Source organism: Protopterus annectens, chromosome 13.part0, assembly GCF_019279795.1.
Source record: "Protopterus annectens isolate FY-2018-M chromosome 13.part0, PAN1.0, whole genome shotgun sequence".
Taxonomy (NCBI): domain Eukaryota; kingdom Metazoa; phylum Chordata; order Ceratodontiformes; family Protopteridae; genus Protopterus; species Protopterus annectens.
This window is the reverse complement of record NC_056747.1, coordinates 1,328,748,927-1,328,767,162: the sequence shown is the minus strand read 5'-3', so window position 1 is coordinate 1,328,767,162 and position 18,236 is coordinate 1,328,748,927. Positions and strand designations below refer to the sequence as shown.

The 18,236-nt window shown below is 43.0% G+C and overlaps 1 protein-coding gene across 1 annotated transcript in view; it reads right to left on the bottom strand.

Moving 5' to 3' along the window:
• The window catches only part of MRPL45 (mitochondrial ribosomal protein L45), a 435,766-nt gene that overhangs the window by 76,958 nt on the left and 340,572 nt on the right, over nucleotides 1–18,236 (bottom strand). The gene's annotated exons all lie outside the window — the stretch shown is intronic.

Genomic DNA, 18,236 nt, shown 5'->3' with positions numbered 1-18,236 from the left:
ATGTTCTGGTCCTTCTTTTTTCTTGACTGTTTCAAATCAGAAACCAATATGGCACGGTACAGAAAGAAGAGATCAAATAAAACTCAAAATCAACAACACACACGGCCACAATACCTTGGCCAATGAAACCACCATCATCTTTTTGGCTTTCCTTGTGTCAAGGAAAACAGAAAAGATAGTAGTGGTTGTACTGGCCAGGAATACTGCAGTCACCTTGGTCAAAGTTTCAGATTTCTAAGCTTCCTAATGCTAGGAAGGTCATCTACTTGAGCTCTGCATGTGACCCACCAACTCTGAAGTGCATCTTTCTTGGTCAAAGGATGATAAGGATGAGTCCTTGTCTTTCTTGTCTGAAAGTTTCTAGAAGCCATGGAAGCAAAGAAATGTGGAGAGGCATATAGTGGTCTTCACTACCACAGAAGGCAACCTATGCACACCATTAATACGTTCATCTTGTTCATTTCAGAAGAACTGAACAAAATTCACATTTTTCCAAGTGGTAGAGCAGGGTGATCTCTAGGTACTCTGACCAAAGAGGTACCCTGATCTTCAGTTATAGAGGACAGTCACTGAGACTGACAGAGCCCATAAGCATGTCTTCACCCTAGATATGAAAAACTGTAATACAAACAATGCAGTCTATCACTCGATGCCAAAGCTGTATCGTTTCTCCGCACTAGATGCCTGTTTACTCGCAGAACATAAAACGGCCTGATTGCCTAACCAGAGCAAGAGGAGCTCCAGTTTCCTTTCCACACTTTTAAGTGAAACCCCCTTTCTATGGAGCTTCATTTTCATCAAGTAAGAGATCGTTAGGACTGGGAGTAGATGAAGCGCTTGTTTGTGAGGGTGGTATGAGTTATAATGGAGGAGGCATGTTTAATGTGTAAATTGTTGACAGGTGTATTAAATTGGGTGCATCGCTTTGAAGAGAGGAAGGAGTGATAAATAGCTATGAGCAGACTTCGATGCGATGCACTGTGGAGACCATGTTGGAGTGGCTAATGATGTTGATGAGTAAGAAAAACAAAATAAAATAAAATGGGCTGAAAAATGGGTAACTGCATAAATTAGTTATTAAGATATTATAGGTAGCAACACTAGATGAGCATGGACTGTGTAGAGTGCTGGGTAAGTAGTAGGTAGCGAACTGCAAAGTACAGGTGATTTAGCAGGATCTGTTAACTGCGCAGTGACAGAAATATAGAGTACAAGCATTTACTTAATGTTGATCAGTGGAACAAAGACAGTGTAAGGACAGAAGGGTGATTATACACAGAATTCTGAGTCAGAAAAAGAATAAGAACAGCACTGGGGGTGAAAGTTAGCTGTCATAAGATCCTGGTAGGTGGGAGTTACAACAGGTGAGAATATAAGTAACAAGCTTAAGTAGGAGTAAACTGGAAGTTGATTGTGGGAAGGAGGCAGGGAAGTATAAAAGTGTTGCACTATAGGGTAGCTGGCGAGATGCAGGTGAGAAGAATGAAACAGGAAATGCTTCATGTGGAAACTGAAAACACTTCCGGTGTTAGCAGGAGTCAACCAATCTGAGCATTCCCAAGACAAAAATAGGCTAGAGCTATTGTGGAGAAGCAGATAAGTACAGTACGCATTAAAAAGAAACACAAGCAAACTGCAAATAAGTACATGGAAGAGTTTACAATTAGTACATGCAATTCTGTACAGAACTTACACCACACATATGAAATGTACAACTACAAAGGAATCTATAACTCAGGGTCAAGTACTTGTATGTGTGTGAAGGGAAGTACAGGCAGAAGAAATGATAAGTTGATAACGGTCCAGTATTCACTGAAAACATGAAGCAGGGGTAATACAATAATGAGGGTGGAGGACCTGTCCTACACCAGTGTAATTTGGATGCTTTCAAATAAGAAAAGTAGTGTGTGTGTGTGTGTGTGTGTGTGTGTGTGTGTGTGTGTGTGTGTGTGTGTGTGTGTGTGTGTATCTGTTAGAGGCCATGTTCCAGATAAGAAACTAGGTAACTGTTAGTGACACAATACATATACAGGCAGTACAGGGTAATGCTTCCAGTACTGAAAGGAACACTTATTCATGAAATTTTTGTAAGTCTGGAGGGTGTGACAACATAACTCACATCGGAATAAAACACTCAGCCAAATAAGTGGTGCTAAGGTTTCTTCTTCTTCTTTCATCTTTTCCCGGTTAGGTGTCGCCACAGTGGATCACCTGTCCGCTCATGATTGGCAGTGGAGTTTTACTGTGTCGAGTTGCCAGCCTGGCGCCCAACCTTCCATGGAAGGCACACAAAGCATTCACTCATGCCTAGGGCCAATTTAGAGTATCCAATCCACCTAACAGCATGTCTTTGGGATGTGGGAGGAAACTGGAGCACCCAGAGGAAACCCACGTGAGCACAGGGAGGACATGCAGACTCCACACAGAAGGCACCTCAGCCAAGGATCGCCCGGAGAACCTCTTGCTGTGAGGTGGCAACGCTAACCGCTGCACCACCTCAAGGTTTCTAAAAAGGTGATATTTCCTGATAATATTTAGACTTTTATAGTCTGAATTACGTTACGCTCTGTAGTGGACTCTCAATGTTAATGACAACGTTGTTAATACTCGATATAATACTTTTACCTATGCAACTTTATAGTCTTGATTTGGGTTACTGTGTAACTCATCAGCTATTTTTGTCGTTTTTTTAATTGTTTGATGAGATTCGTCTTTTTCTTTTTCCTCCATGGAAGACTTGGGCTGAGGCACCAAGGGAATAACTTTACTGTTGGAAGTCTTGGCCATTTTGTTTTATCTTTGTTTTCTGTCCAGTACTTTTGTAGCATGGTTATGGTAACCCTTCAAGGGTAGTGGAGAAAAGAAAAGGTTAAAAAAAATGCACTTAAATGCACTGGTGATAGCAAAGACAGTGCCTCTTAACAACCAAGCCGCTACCCACCCACAGTCGCTAAACATCCACTACTATGCAGAGCTTGCACACTGGTGGTACATTTGCTTTGATGTTTCACAAATGCATGTGTAATTTGAAGCAAAAAAGTATGAAATAATATAAAAGGTAACATTTATCACTAAAATGTGAGGAGTTATTCCAGTTGATGGGGTTGTTTTAATTCTGACTGCCAAGTAAATCAATTTGGGGAGATGTGATACTTTTTCCCCAAAACACGTTATTCTTTTTCCTCCCAGAATGTTTACCTATGTCTTCCTGAAAAGTCACACATCCACAGAAGGATACTTCACACTTTCATTAAAGTTACATGATATTGTAAAAACAAAGTAGAATCCTGTGACGGTCACAATAACGGTACATGTTTGAAGACAAAAATCACCTGAGCCATCATCATTAATAAAAAGAAGTTGTCTTACCATAACGTTCCATCTGAGCTGTTGATTTTCTTCCATTCATCACTGATGGGTACGGTTCCGAACCCTGGGAACAGAGTCGGCCAAATGCCAAGCTAGTGTACACCAAACTCTCGAGCCACGCTACTACCCACAATGTCCTTCATCCCATACCTCAGATCGAGTTTGCAGAACCATAGTAGCAACATATATATATAAGAAACAGAAACGGAGGCAGAGGCCATCTCTGCGCAAAAACCCTAACACACCAAAACGACCCAAAGATCCGCCAGGAGCCTTGGCGGGGGAAGGTGGGAGGGTGTGATGAATGGAAGAACAACAACAACTCAGATGGAACGTTATGGTAAGACAACTTCTTTATCTGAAGTTGTTAATCTTCTTCCATTCCTCACTGATAGGACAGAGTCCCTAGCTACTACAGAATCTGGGTAGCCCTCATGGAAGAACATTGTGGAGAACCATAGAGCCAAAGACAGCTCTACCCCTGGAGATCAGATCCAATTTGTAATGCTTGATAAAGGAATAGGGATTAGCCCAGATGGCAGCTGCACAAATATCATCCATGGAAGCCCTAGCATGAAAGGTGACAGAAGCGGCCACAGCTCTAGTGGAATGAGGTTTAATGCGGCCAGGAGCGGATTCTTCCTCCAGAGAATAAACAAAGGAGATGCAATCCCTAAGCCATTTAGACAAGGTAACCTTAGACACTGCCAATCCCTTTCTAGAGCCCGCAAAGGCAACAAAAAGCTGATCTAACTTTCGAAAAGACATTATCCTGTCCAAATAAAACTGCAACTGTCTGTGGACATCCAAGGAATGAAGACAGTATACAGCTTTGTTGGTATAATTAGGGAAAAACATGGGCATCTCAATGGACTGATTAACAGAGGATTCCAAAACCACCTTGGGTAAGAATGTGGGGGTGGTGCGAAGTGATACTCTGTCCTTATGGAGGACTTTTAATGCATAATGCTTGCAGCTCTGATACACGTCTGGCTGAAGTAACTGCCACCAGAAACAAGGTCTTCCAGGACAGAAACTTCACATCACAGTTTGCAGCCGGCTCGAAGGGAGGTAGAGTCAAAGTTTGAAGCACCCTAGACAGATTCCATGATTCCACAGGTTGCCTAATGGGAGGTCTAGAATGAAAAATCCCCTTCAAAAAAGTCTTACACAGATGGGAAGAAATAATAGGAGTTCCATCTGAACCATCATGGAAATTGGAGATGGCAGCTTGATGCACCTGAATCGTGGATGCAGAAGCCCCATTAAGGAAAAGCTTGGTCAGGTATTGAAGAACCGTAGCTACTGGAACAGAAACAGGATCCAGAGACAGCTCTTGTGCCCACAAGGAAAAACGCTTCCACTTGTCTTTATAAAGTTTTCTGGCAGAAGGTTTGTGGGAGGCCAAAATAATATTCCGTACCGGAGAAGAAAGTGACTCAAGCCTGGCTACTGAAGAAGTGGAGCAACCAAGCTGACAGTTTGAGAGTGGCCAGACTTGGAGACGAGAGACCCATGGGCCAATCCCGAATCACAGCATCTCTCGGGGATTCCCCTTGTGGAGGAAAGAGGGCAAAGTAGCTGCTGCACTTCGCATTGGAGGGGGAGGCCAACCGATTGCAGCAAGGCCGGCCCCAGTGGCTGAAAATTTCCTCCGCCACTTCCGGGTTGAGAGACCATTCGTGAGGAAGCAGGATGCATCTGCTCAGCTTGTCCGTAATCACAGTGGAACTCCCAGGGATGTGTGTAGCAATCAGGAAACGGTTGGTAGCTATCGCCCACTGCCAAATTCTCATGGCTTTGCGGCAAAGGGGGTAAGATCTGGTCCCTCCCTGCTTGTTGATGTACCAGACCACAGACATGTTGTCGGACTGGATAGCAATCGGTCCGAGAGGAAGAAGAGGGTGGAGAGCTTGTAACACAGCTCTGAGCTCTAGAACATTGATGTGTAAGTCGACTTCTAGAGGAGACCACATGCCTTGAACAGCTCTCCCCTGAAAATGTACCCCCCACCCTAAAAAGGAAGCGTCTGTAGTCACCGTGGCACTGGGCTGAAGAGGTTGAAAGGGTCGACCCCAAGACTTTCGTCCATTCTCATCCACCAGAGGAGATCCTGCTTGCAAAGATCTGTGATGAGGATTAGTGCGTTCAAGGGATGATGATTGTGTATCCATTGAGTTTGAAGAAGCCACTGTAACAGGCGCATATGAAGCCTGGCCAATGGAACAATGGGAATGGCTGCCGCCATGGAACCCAAAGCCTGCAAAACTTCCCTTGCAGACACTTTCCTGCGGTCGAGTATCACTTGCACTTGTGTTCTCGGTCTTAAGAGCCCGTGATGAGGAAGAGATATTAGACCAAGCTGAGTGTTGAACATAGCCCTTATGAATTCTAATTGTTGTGAGGGCTGAAGTTTTGATTTTTCCCAATTGATAGTAATACCCAGAGACTCCGCCAGTGACCGAGTGTGGTGCAGGGCCCTGGTCAGCAGACACTCGGTGGGGGTGGAGAGGAGCCAATCGTGCAGATAAGGAAACACCTGGAATCTGTGCAGTCTCAAGTGAGCTGTCACCACTGCTAGACATTTCGTGAACACTCTGGGGGCCATCGAGAGACCGGAAGGCAGGGCTCTGAATTGAAAATGATTGGCTTCCAGCCGGAAGCGCAAAAGCCTCCTGGAGCGTTTGTCCATTTTGATGTGGTAATACTCATCCCAGAGATCTAGAGAGCACATCCACACACACTTCCGAAGGAATGGACGGATGGATTGAATAGCGACCATGCGGAACTTGGTCTGTATACCTGACTCATTCAAACGACTGAGATCCAGAATGGGCCTCCAGTCCCCCATCTTTTTTGGCACCAAAGAGAGTCTGGAGTCGAACCCTAATCCGCACTGATCTGGGGGAACCTTTTGGATGACTTGCTTTAGAAGCTTCTTGATTTCGGAAGCTGCCTCCTCCCTTTGACTGGGTGGAATGTCGGGAAGGGAGAATTGAGGTCTTGGAAAGGATTTGAGGGGAATGTGATAGCCTTTGGTGATAATTCTCTGCACCCATAGATCGTTGGTAATGGAGGAACAGGCTGCTTGGTGCACAGAGAAACATGCCCCGACTTCCGAAGGCATGGACGGATGGATTGAATAGCGACCATGCGGAACTTGGTCTGTATAACTGACTCGTTCAAACGACTGAGATCCAGAACGGGCCTCCAGTCCCCCATCTTTTTTGGCACCGAGTCGAACCCTAATCTGCACTGATCTGGGGGAACCTTTTGGATGACTTGCTTCTTGATTTCGGAAGCTGCCTCCTCCCTGGTGCACAGAGAAACATGCCCCGACTGCTTCCAGAGGAAAGCAATTGGGTGACACTTCAGGATCGCTGATAGGGTCTTCTGGAGAAAGAATCACTGGAGCCCTGATTCCGGTAACCCCCTCTGCCCCTAAAGGGACGTCTTTCACTGGACCCTCCTCTGCCTCTGGAGGAGTCCTTGCCACGTGCGTAATGAAAGAAACCTTGCGACTTCTTGTGCCGCAACATTCAACTCCTCTGATTCCTGGAGAAGGAACGCTGAGATTTGGAGAAGCACAGGCCCACGGCAGACAAGGTCTTTCCATCCTGCTCCCACCTGGCCAAAGTATCCTTGACCTTAGAACCAAAGAGTGCGGAGGGCTCAGTAGGGGCGTACAAAAAGGAAGACTTGAAGGAATCCGGTAGGTCAGAAACGCGCATCCAGGCATGACGTTGAACAACCACGCCAGCACCTGCTGCTCTAGCTGCTCCTTGGGTTACATGGGAGAGCAACCTCATGGAGGAATTCGAAATCGCTTCAAGAGTGGCAAGCTGGGAGGCCACTTTGTCATGTGCTCCATCTGACACTTGACCAGCGAGGCTACCAGAGAGTTCGGAAATAAGGACTCTCTGGCATCTCGTAAAGTGTGCCAAGAAATTCAGCGAACGCACGGCAAAGGTCGCTGCAGCAAAGACTTGCTTCCCTAGCCTGTCCACCGCCTGGGAATCCCTGTTGAGCGGATGAACAGCCGGATTCTCTTCTGCCAAGTCCTTCTTTGTGGCTGCCGCCACCACCACAGTGTCTACTGGCAAGCCTTTTGACCAATGGGGTTGCTCTTTTGGAGGAGAAAGTACTTTGTCTGATCTTCTGGGGATAGCTTCTACTAAATCCAGACTATTCCACGCTCGCTGCATGATGAATTTGACCAACTCATCTGCAGGAGGGGTCACCCAGGACGTAGTGGGCTGGGAACGGAAAGCTTGTAAGAATACGGATTCCTCCTGAGAAGGAGTGGAAGATTTCCAGTCATCCTGCTGACTCAAAATCTCCAAGATGTCCCCAAAGGAAACATAGTCAGGGGGTGATCTAGGGGAACCTTCCCCATCATCGTAATCCGTATCCTCAGTACGGGACTCTTCAGGTGAGTCCATGTATTTTCTTTTGCACACCCTCTTCCGAGGGGGCTCTTCTGTGGGAATGTCCTCAGAAAGGGGGATGCTTTGGATTAGTGATCCCCTGCAAACGGCTGACGATGGCCGAGTAAGAGGGGGAAGCAAAGGCGAAGCTGAAGGAGGAGGAGTGTTAGCCGCCTGCGCCCTCTCCATAATCCGGAAGGCAGTCCCACCCGAAGAGGAATGGGAGCCCGCAACCTAAGAGGACTGAATCGGAACTGGGGTCACACCCTGCTCTGAATGGCCCACCTCCAAGACTGATGTTTGAGAAGGGTTCAGTGTGGAAATAACTCTAAGGTCCAAGACGGGAATCAAGAAGGCAGTCGGTGCTGGGGCCGGAATCGAATATTCCACCCCCGAAGCAAGGGGTTGAGTAAGGTGAGCTGTAATCGGAACTGAAGCCCACCAGGACTTAGATGCTTCAGGCATCAAAGCAGTCGGCGCCGAAGGAAGGGGTCCCGTTGAAAGCAACGGGCAAGGGGGCCTTGGGACCGAAAGATCCCCCCTCAAGAGAATAAGGAGGAGTCAAAGGAGGAAAAATCCCAACACCCGGAGCGGAACAGGGTCTGGAGATTCCTCTTGCAGTCAACACCTGATCCACGAGACGAACAATGCCTTTTTCGGACATGCTCCTGGCAGACCTAATAGATATCCCGGGAAGGGGATTCAGGCCGGTCCAGAAAAGGACTGTAGGGCTGCTTGGCAAACAGGTCCACAGAAGACGAATATCTGGTCCGTGGTAATGAACTCAATGGAGTTGTGGATTCTGATTTGAACTGCGTAAACGGTAAAGTCAGCACCGAGTGGGAACTCTGAGCCGAAGTCACAATCGGGGTAATAGTTAAGATCGGATCCGAGGTCGTCGGAGCGAGAGCCTGTAAAGGCGAGGTCGGTGCCGAAGTGTCCTGAACCAGACTGGTTGGAACCGAAGAAACCATCGGTTCAGTAGTCGCTCGGCACCGACAATTCAGACTTCCCAGAAACTTTGCTGGGTGCCGAAATCGGTGGCACAGACAGCGAGTCGATGCTCGGAGGAAGATCTACCGGTCTTAGATCGATGATTTTTGTCCCTATCACCAGCCGGTGAAAAAGGGTCTGAGCGAGGCTGCTTCTTATCCTTGCCTGGTGGGGCTGAGACCTCCGCAGAAAAAGCCTCAAGAGAAAGGACAGGAAAGCAATCCTTTCAAAATCAACTTGTTGCACCGTTCATTCAACATCCATTGACTAAAACTCACACAAATATCACATGGGGGAGTCGCAGAAAGATGCGAGACGCCCAAACAATAAATGCATTTAAAATGCAAGTCACTGTTAGGTAATTTACCACTGCATGACGTGCAATGTTTAAAACCTGAAGTACCCTTTTTCTCAGACATACTAACACTCGCTCAAACAGAGAAAGGAAGGAGAAAAAGAGCCAGACTACCAGCAATGGTATGAAGAGTTACCAGGAGGGTGGTAAAAGTAAAGAAAAAGGCAAGAAAATACCAAGAATGGTAAGAAAAGGAATACCTGTGGGTAGAGCTAGACTACAAGAAGACACTAAAAAAGATTTCTGGAAGAAATACAAGTTTGAATAATTCAAAACTACTTAGCTGGAGAGCTTGGTGAAAACGCTGCTATATGGCTGCACGGCAAAGGAGATCTGAGGTATGGGATGAAGGGCATTGTGGGTAGTAGCGTGGCTCGAGAGTTTGGTGTATGCTAGCTTGGCATTTGGCCGACTCATACCCATCAGTGAGGAATGGAAGATAATTAACAACTTCAGATCTACTTTTCTCCCCATTTTCTACATGGAATTGGAGTGTCGTATCAACTGCCGTCAGTTCTCTTCATTTAACGCCACTCCCACCTTTTTCAACAGCCTTGCCTGACTGTGGGAAGTCCTCTCTCACACAATCCATCTACCTCTTTGCTGGATGCCCTAGTTTCCTCTTGCATTCTTCCTGCCTCACCTTCTCCATTGTATTTGCCAAAAGAGAACATCTGACTTCAGACCACACACGCACGCACACACATGCACACGCACGCACGCGCACACACCAAGTTCAACTCCTCCTTGCCCACAGTTTAATGGGATTCTTGCTCCATAACTCAGTTCTTTTGTCAGAAAAGCATTCTGAAGTACACTCTCCTTAGGGATATAAACAGACCCTGGTCGTTCATTTGTAAAGTCCACAAAGACCCCTGCCCTAGCTTATCCACTTTTTTTTCCTGCTGCCAAGTAATGTCAGTACTGATGTAGCTTATTAGAAGAATGAATATAGTGTTGATGGGGTGTCCAATCAGCACCCCGGGGACCCCAATAATTCAGCCTATCAAAAGAAGCCAAGAGGAAGGATGTTGAAAGCCTATACTGCAGCAGTTATCTTCCGCTACTCAAGCACCACCCATTATGGTGAGCTGCTTATGCAGTATGCTCAACATATGAATCACCACTGTGGTGGTATTACTTACCGGGGGACGGGACTAAAGCAGAAAAATTTTTTTGGATGGACTCTACAGTATGTCCTGCTGGACAGCAGCAGCAAAACATGTTTTGTGGTTGTGTACAATGGTAGGAACATGGCACCTCATACCATCACAATTATGAAATACCCTTTCTGGTTTAAACTGCACAAAATTCAGTAAATGTATAATTTCATGTGGGCAAAACCACATGGAAATTAAAATGGCATATGAAGCACTTGTACACTATTGCTAAAAAGCATAATCACAATGCTTCATACATGCATAATGTCTTGTACTAAAAATGTCTGTATTTTAGCATTGCAGTACACCCAATAGAACCCTTTGGAGAGGGAACCGAAGGAGAGCCTTGATGTGAGTTTTACTGGTAAACCCAATAAGAGTTAATGAACTACCAAGCCTGCTCTGCAATATCCATGAATAGTGTACTTGTTAACTTCAGCATATACTGCTGAAACAAATGATTTTAGTTATATGTTTAAAGAACATTCATAAAAATAATCTCATATCAGTCAGTGCTCACACTCAATTATAAATAACTTGCCACAGTTAAGCACGCAAATCCAAGTATCCCAATCAGCTATTCTATTCAGTTTTAATCCCATGTTTGATTTACTACCGCTCAGTAAAAACAGTTACACAAAAATTAACTATCTGCAACCTAATTTATGTTCAGAAATCTGCAATCATATTTTATTTACACTCAACAACAAGGCTTAACAAGTGGGACTTCTCAGTTTGTATCAGAGTCCACTTTATTAAACAGACACATTGTTGTCAACATCCTCTTTAGTGTCAAATTTCAATACAGCATCCCATACAGCCCAGTTCTGTTTCTATTCTCCAATAGGTCTCAGCTTCATATTTTTATTCTCTGTAACCTTTTTTCCACTTTTTACTGATAAGTCTCAGATTTTCCATTTTTTACTTAGAGCTTTCTTAGCCATTATCGATTCTAAAGACAGCAACTCCTTTCACTTCTTTAGTACGTTATTTTACACCAACTCAACAAAAGATCTCTATACTGAAGTTAAACGCTCTTCAGAGTACAAGACTTAACATATTATGCAAATCGTTTTCTTTCCATTACACTTTTGCACAGAATCAACTCCTTACATTCCCAAAATAGATGCTGCCAAGAAACTCTTTCTGAAATAAAAGATATTTAAGATATGCCTCTTGTGTGGGAATATTTTTCCAAGTGTTGCAGAAGTATAGAAATATTTTTGTAAACATTTCCATTCCAAATTTTCTTGACTTAGTTGCATATCTAGGATTAATGCATATTACTCTCCACTGCTCATCTGCAACGTCTTTGTAGTGCATGAAGTTCCATGATTACTCGCCAAAATCAGAAAAAAAAGATAAACCTGTAAGGACTTTTGTAGTACAAGACCCAACCATAGCAGAGCTTTCAGAGATGTCTAACAATTGTTACACACCTCCTACGTGCTGTTATAGTCAGCTCTCACACAATGGACTTTCCTTTCGTGAAATATCTTGCCTTATGTTTTCAGTCTGTAAGTAACTTACTGAAGTAATTTATAGCAATATTCACAAATTGTCCCTGACTTTCTACCAAATATATTTACACGCCGTCTGTGTGCAACAACACTTGCTAGGTGCCTTACTGGCTTTTAAAGCCGGTAAAACACTGACTTTTTTCTGTAACCGGTAGTACATGGAGTAAAGCTCTATGCATTACAGAGAGTTATGACTGGGTCTCACTAATTGTAACCATATTATACATCCTCGACATGGATGCAACATTCGCCTCTCAAGCTTCATTCTCTAGGTGAACTTCTTGGCATCCTATCTCAAGGGTTACAATTGGGGACATGACTGTAGCCCACTATATCACTCCATGCTGCTTTTACCTTTGTACTGTACTACCTTCTCAAATCTAATAATGTCAAACATGTTCTACTTATTACTCATTTCCAGTTTGCAATTTCTGTTCCAGCCTCAATTATAAAAATCTATTGTCGCTTAATAAAATTACTTTCCAACCACCATATCTTCCTTAAACTGTAATATTAGCCACAGATAAGCACAATGACTGGAGTTTAATAACATCCAAATGTGTAGCTTCATCCCATTTTACTACCTCAACTCCTTTTATCATCTACTCCCAAAAATCTCGGTTCTTTGTTCTCCAGATGTTCATGAAATTTTCTTCCATGCCTTTCTTATTACTACATATAGTAAAACATACTGGTTCATAGGTTCATACTAGGCTATCTGCCCTAGGGCATTTATAAGCCTAGCCAGAGTGTGTTTGGCTTTCGCCACCCATTTTAAATTAATTTTGCTATGCCCTTTTTCGAGGTTAGTATACTGTGCCTCTGTCTAACAGTGACTCAGAAGTGATACCGGGGTAAACCTACGATCTCCCATCCACTCAAGATTCCTCTTGAAGAGAGTCAATGAGGGACTCTGCTTAACCTGGACTGGGTTCATTCTAATTTTCTCAAGGTCTAACTTCCTTCAACATAACAACTTGCTTAATACCTTTTATGTATGTAAGGCTGCACGTAATGTTCTTATATTCATTTCCTAGATCTGCCCGAATGTCCACGTGTGATCTTGTTGCCAACATCATAGGGCACTATACCTATCATGTACTTTCATTAGGCATATAGTCCATATCTTAAACCAAACAAATTAATCTAAGTTGCATGGCTTTGTAATATGCCTTCAGATCTGGAAGCCCCAAACCACCCAGTCTATTAGTCAGCATTAGTACTCCCAGTTCACGCTTTCTCTTTTGTTATCCCAAAGAAACAATTTTATTTTTCATATTTTCCATATCTGAACTCTCAGCTGATACATGCAAGCATGACCTACATAAAGGACCAATGGAAATAGAAACTTCTTAATCAATTTTACCTTTTTATTAGCGATCATAAATAACAGTTTCCATAGTTTTATCTTTCTTATAATCTTTTATGCAGCTTCTTCCCAAAGATGTCTAAATGAAATCTTGATCATTAAGTGGCTACTTGGAACTAGGCTGCTGAAATAGTTGTATCTGACTTTGCATTTTAGTCTTCTTTTTCCACCCGAATATTTATATGTTAATTTGTTTAGCGTTTTTTATTTTTTTAATGATTGAAGTACCTTTTCTATTAATTTCCTATAATTTCAGGACCGTATAATTTTTTATGATTTAATTACCTTATCTGTTCCTTTTATGTGATGAACCTTTTACCATACGTGCGTATTTTTCAGTGTTGATACACGGATTACAGGTCAAATTGAGTGTGGGACTTATTTAATGATGTACATTTACACAGAACTCAAATCGGATTAAAAGTTGACATAACACACAAAAGCACTTGTCTGCTGTAGATGTTTAATAAGACCTGTGGGCAGCATAAGCAGTTCTAGTAGAGTTGTACCCATCTAAGTCCACCAGTGTTTTGTTAGCTGACTTAATAATCATAATAATGGCCATATGTTAACCAAGTAGGCCCACTGGACAGATTGCTATCTGGTCATCCCAGAAAAGGGACGATGTCTAGTTAAATGACTTACTCACGGTCAACAAAAAGCAGACTAACAAGGGCTGAGGGAATCAAGCCCTGTACCACAAGAACTACACCCCACATCATTAGCCCTGTATACCAACTACTGAGGGAATCAAACCCTGTATCACAAGAACTACACCCCACATCATTAGCCCTGTATACCAACTACTGAGGGAATCAAACCCTGTACCACAAGAACTACACCCCACATCATTAGCCCTGTATACCAACTACTGAGGGAATCAAACCCTGTACCACAAGAACTACACCCCACATCATTAGCCCTGTATACCAACTACTGAGGGAATCAAACCCTGTATCACAAGAACTACACCCCACATCATTAGCCCTGTATACCAACTACTGAGGGAATCAAACCCTGTACCACAAGAACTACACCCCACATCATTAGCCCTGTATACCAACTACTGAGGGAATCAAACCCTGTACCACAAGAACTACACCCCACATCATTAGCCCTGTATACCAACTACTGAGGGAATCAAACCCTGTACCACAAGAACTACACCCCACATCATTAGCCCTGTATACCAACTACTGACATGTAACACAGAACAAATCTGGACTGCATCTGTTAGGGGTCAGGCCACTCAATGCGCATAACACAAAGGAAATAAGCATTTGGGCTATTTTCCTGATGTTCCTGGTTCTGGCACTACAATAGGTTCATAGGCTGTTACTATGTATGCAGTCCAGAAGAAAACTACAGAGCCACATTAACTGCTCCGAAGCACTGTCTAGTTAAGAGGCTTGTTCATGGTCACAAAGTAGTCAATTGAAATCAAACCCTGTACCACAGAAGTAGCTCATTAACAGCTTATAGACCTAATCATCATAATTAAACTGCTGTCAGATTCCAGCAGTTGCATTACACTCGTCTCTGTCATTCTGACTGTTAGAGAATATGAGTAGCCGGGTCAAGTGCCAGTTTGGAAGCTATTTCAGCCATAATGAAAGGATGCATCTAAGGCTGACCTTTTATTTATGGACGGCCATTTAAAGCTCACTTTGCATAAGGGAATCCAGCTCTGATGACCTTCTAGCTGAATTTGCTACCGCAAAGAAGAAAGTTTTCCAGAACACAAATTTCAACTGCATCAATGTAGTAGGTTCAAATATAACCAGTGTTAAGTGTTAAATTACAAAATTCAAGTCCCAAGTTGGGGACACCAGCTCTATGGTAGTTTCAGGTGAAGTACCCCCCCCCCCCCCCCCTTAAGAACTACTTTTTAACACTGTAGGCCAATTAAAGAGAGGGGGCTCGATGGGATGCACATTACTACAGTAAATAAATTCTGATCAAGGAGTAAGAAAATCTCCTTCAAAAGACCTCAATAAACTACCGTAAATCTGGACTTCAGCACTGTTTTACATACCTATCCTAAAATGTACAGCACATAAAGAACCTCCTACATTTGGCTAAATAAGATCTTCTTGTGCCAAATCTATTTTTTCTTCACGCTAGAAATTACTTGTTCAGACAGCCTGCCCTTAACAGATAGCAAGCCTAGAAAATTCATGCAACAAACCTTAAGGCCTCCAGATTTGGGTGCCACAATGAGCACCTATCTAAGGACCTCAAAGCTCAGCATCAAGGGATATGAAAGGTCCTACTGTGGTCAGCTGGATGGCAGACAAAACCACAGTTGCTGGGGCCAATGCACAGCAACAACTAGACCCCTGGTCCTGTCTTGTCTTGTGTAAGACCTTTGGGACTAGAGGTAAAGGTGGGAAAGCATCCTTGCCAAGGTAGGCTGAATGCATCCAATGCCCAAGCCATTAAGCTTAAGATAACTAAAATGCAAAACTCACTATCAAAGTAGCAAAATGCAAAAAGCACAAAATGTAGATAAATCAGATTGCTACTCCACGGCTACTGGTTTCAAAAAACAAGAGTTATACTTTTGTTAAATCTTTTATTAAAAGACCATTTTCACTTATAAAATCTGCATAGACTGCCCCAGTAGTCAAAGCTTTTAAGAGAAATATGCTATTGTGTGAAAGATACAGTTGGATAAAGTAATTGTTGCACTAATGGCTTTCAATACTGCCAAAACCCACAGTTTGTTTTCAATATTCTGTTATAACTAAATGCACCAGACACTATAGCAGTTGCCAAAGCTCCTTTCCATGTGTCAAACACAAATACATGACAAATTCAAAAAACACTCTCACTCTCACGTACTGGCGTTTCTTGAATAATAGCAGAAATTCACTATGCACCTTCAGCATTAATAATTCAAACAAAATAAACGCTACAGGCACGCCAGTCACTACGAAACAGTTGCCAAAACTCACTGAAAGAGAAAAAGCAAGGGAATGACCAACAATTCGCTCTCCTGGGTTGAATGCGGTTGTTCCTCTGAAGCCATCTGAGACCTACCATTGAATAAATAGAAGGTGTGTTAGCAATACTCCACCTTGATAGGCTGTAGATATGCATGGAGAAGGAGTTGCCTTTTTTAAGACTTTTTATTGGCTCTTTCAAACCTACAAATTTAGTTAATGGAGTCCCTAGTCATTACGATCTGATGAAGGTTTTACCGAAAGTGCTTATCGTACATATATTTGGGACGGATATCTTGATGTTTTACAACTTCTGTGGCATTATCCATCCTTGGAAGATTAAGGATTTGTTGGTAATTCCCTTGCTTTTTCTTTGAGGGATACAGCAACGCTAAAAGTATATTGTGAATTTCAGCGTTTTTCACCTGCTCATTAGCATACCTGCTAGCCCTGTGAATGTGAACTAGCGGCATTGGAATTCACTTTCTACTGATTGAGGAGCTTAGAGAATGGACAGTGAGTTTTGGCAACTGTTTTGTAGCGACTGGCGTACCTGTAGCATTTATTTTGTTTGAATTATTAACGCTGAAGATGCATAGTGAATTTCTGCTATTATTCAAGAAACGCCGCTACGTGAGAGTGTTTTTTGAATTTGTCATCTATTGGTGTTTGCCACGTGGAAATGAGCTTTGGCAACTGCTATATTTTCTGGTGCATTTAGTTATACCAGAATATTGGAAACAAACAAACTGAGTTTTGGCAGTATTGCAAGCCATCAGTGCAACAATTATTTTATCCAACTGTATCTTTCACCCAAGAGCATATTTCTCTTAAAAGCTTTTACTATGGCAGTTAACCGCCACTGATTTCACTTTGTTTCCAGGAGCGATTTAACTACACATCAAAGAACGCTTTGGAGACGGTGCATACACCTCTATAGAAGTGGTTTTTACTTTTTACAATTTACTAATTTGTTGAATATGGTGTATACGCCTTCGTAAAAGCTATTTTTACACTCTATAAGCTGTTGGGGCAATCTATGCAGATTTTATAAGTGAAAATGGTCTTTTAATAAAAGATTTAACAAAAGTATAACTCTTGTTTTTTGAAACCAGTAGCCGTGGAGTAGCAATCTGATTTATCTACACAAGCCATTAAGCTTGGGAACATGCAGCAAGAATGCCTGTAGCGTGTAACTCTCATCTGAGACAAACATATCTTTTAGGGGAGATCCCCACCTCTATGAAATCATTCAGAACATTAAAGCAGCAGCATTCCCTTTACAGCAGTTAACCATGGACCTCATGGACCTCTTCAGACTCTTCATAAGTACATTTACAGTTGAGGGAATGCAAGTTGCCTGGAGATTAAGTTCCAGCTGTACTGACATTTCCTAGGCCAAGTTCAGTAATCACAGTTGGCACGAATAAGTGGTATCTTGTTTGACATTAAACATTTCTATGATCTTTGTTCTTCGCCTTTATTTTCACAAGAAGGCTTTCGCTACCTCCAGCAGTGCCATTCTTCTTTGGCACAGATGAGCTTGTTTAGCATTGTCATGCCCCCAGCCCCACTCACTTTCATGTGTGCTAAATGCAACCTCTACAAACACAAGACCAAAAGCATATTCATGGTCAGAATCTACTTCACCATCTGAATGATCCACCACCATGGCCAAAGGCACCATATGAACCGATTCCTGCATGTCTAGCTTTTCCCTGGCTATGATCCCATCGGGCTTGACAAAAGGTTTTCAGTTGCTGAGTTTTTTCAATATGTAGGAAGAACAGACTCTTCCCTAGGTCCAACTATACTCGCAGAAATCCCATAGTTAGTTTCAGGCTGGACTTTGGCAGTTTTAGGGAGAAGTAAACGTTGACAGTTGGTTTATGGTCAAGGCCCGTGACACATTAAATTTCCTCCACCAAGAGGGCATAAATGAAGTAGTCATCTAAACCAGGGTAAATGTGGACACACACAGAATCTTTAGGAAGGTGAAAAACAGGGACAGGTATCAAGTAAACACCTGCAACACAATGCAGAGGCCAAAGAATAGGGAAATAAGATAGAAGTGCCTGTTGTCTTCCTTGAATTGGAA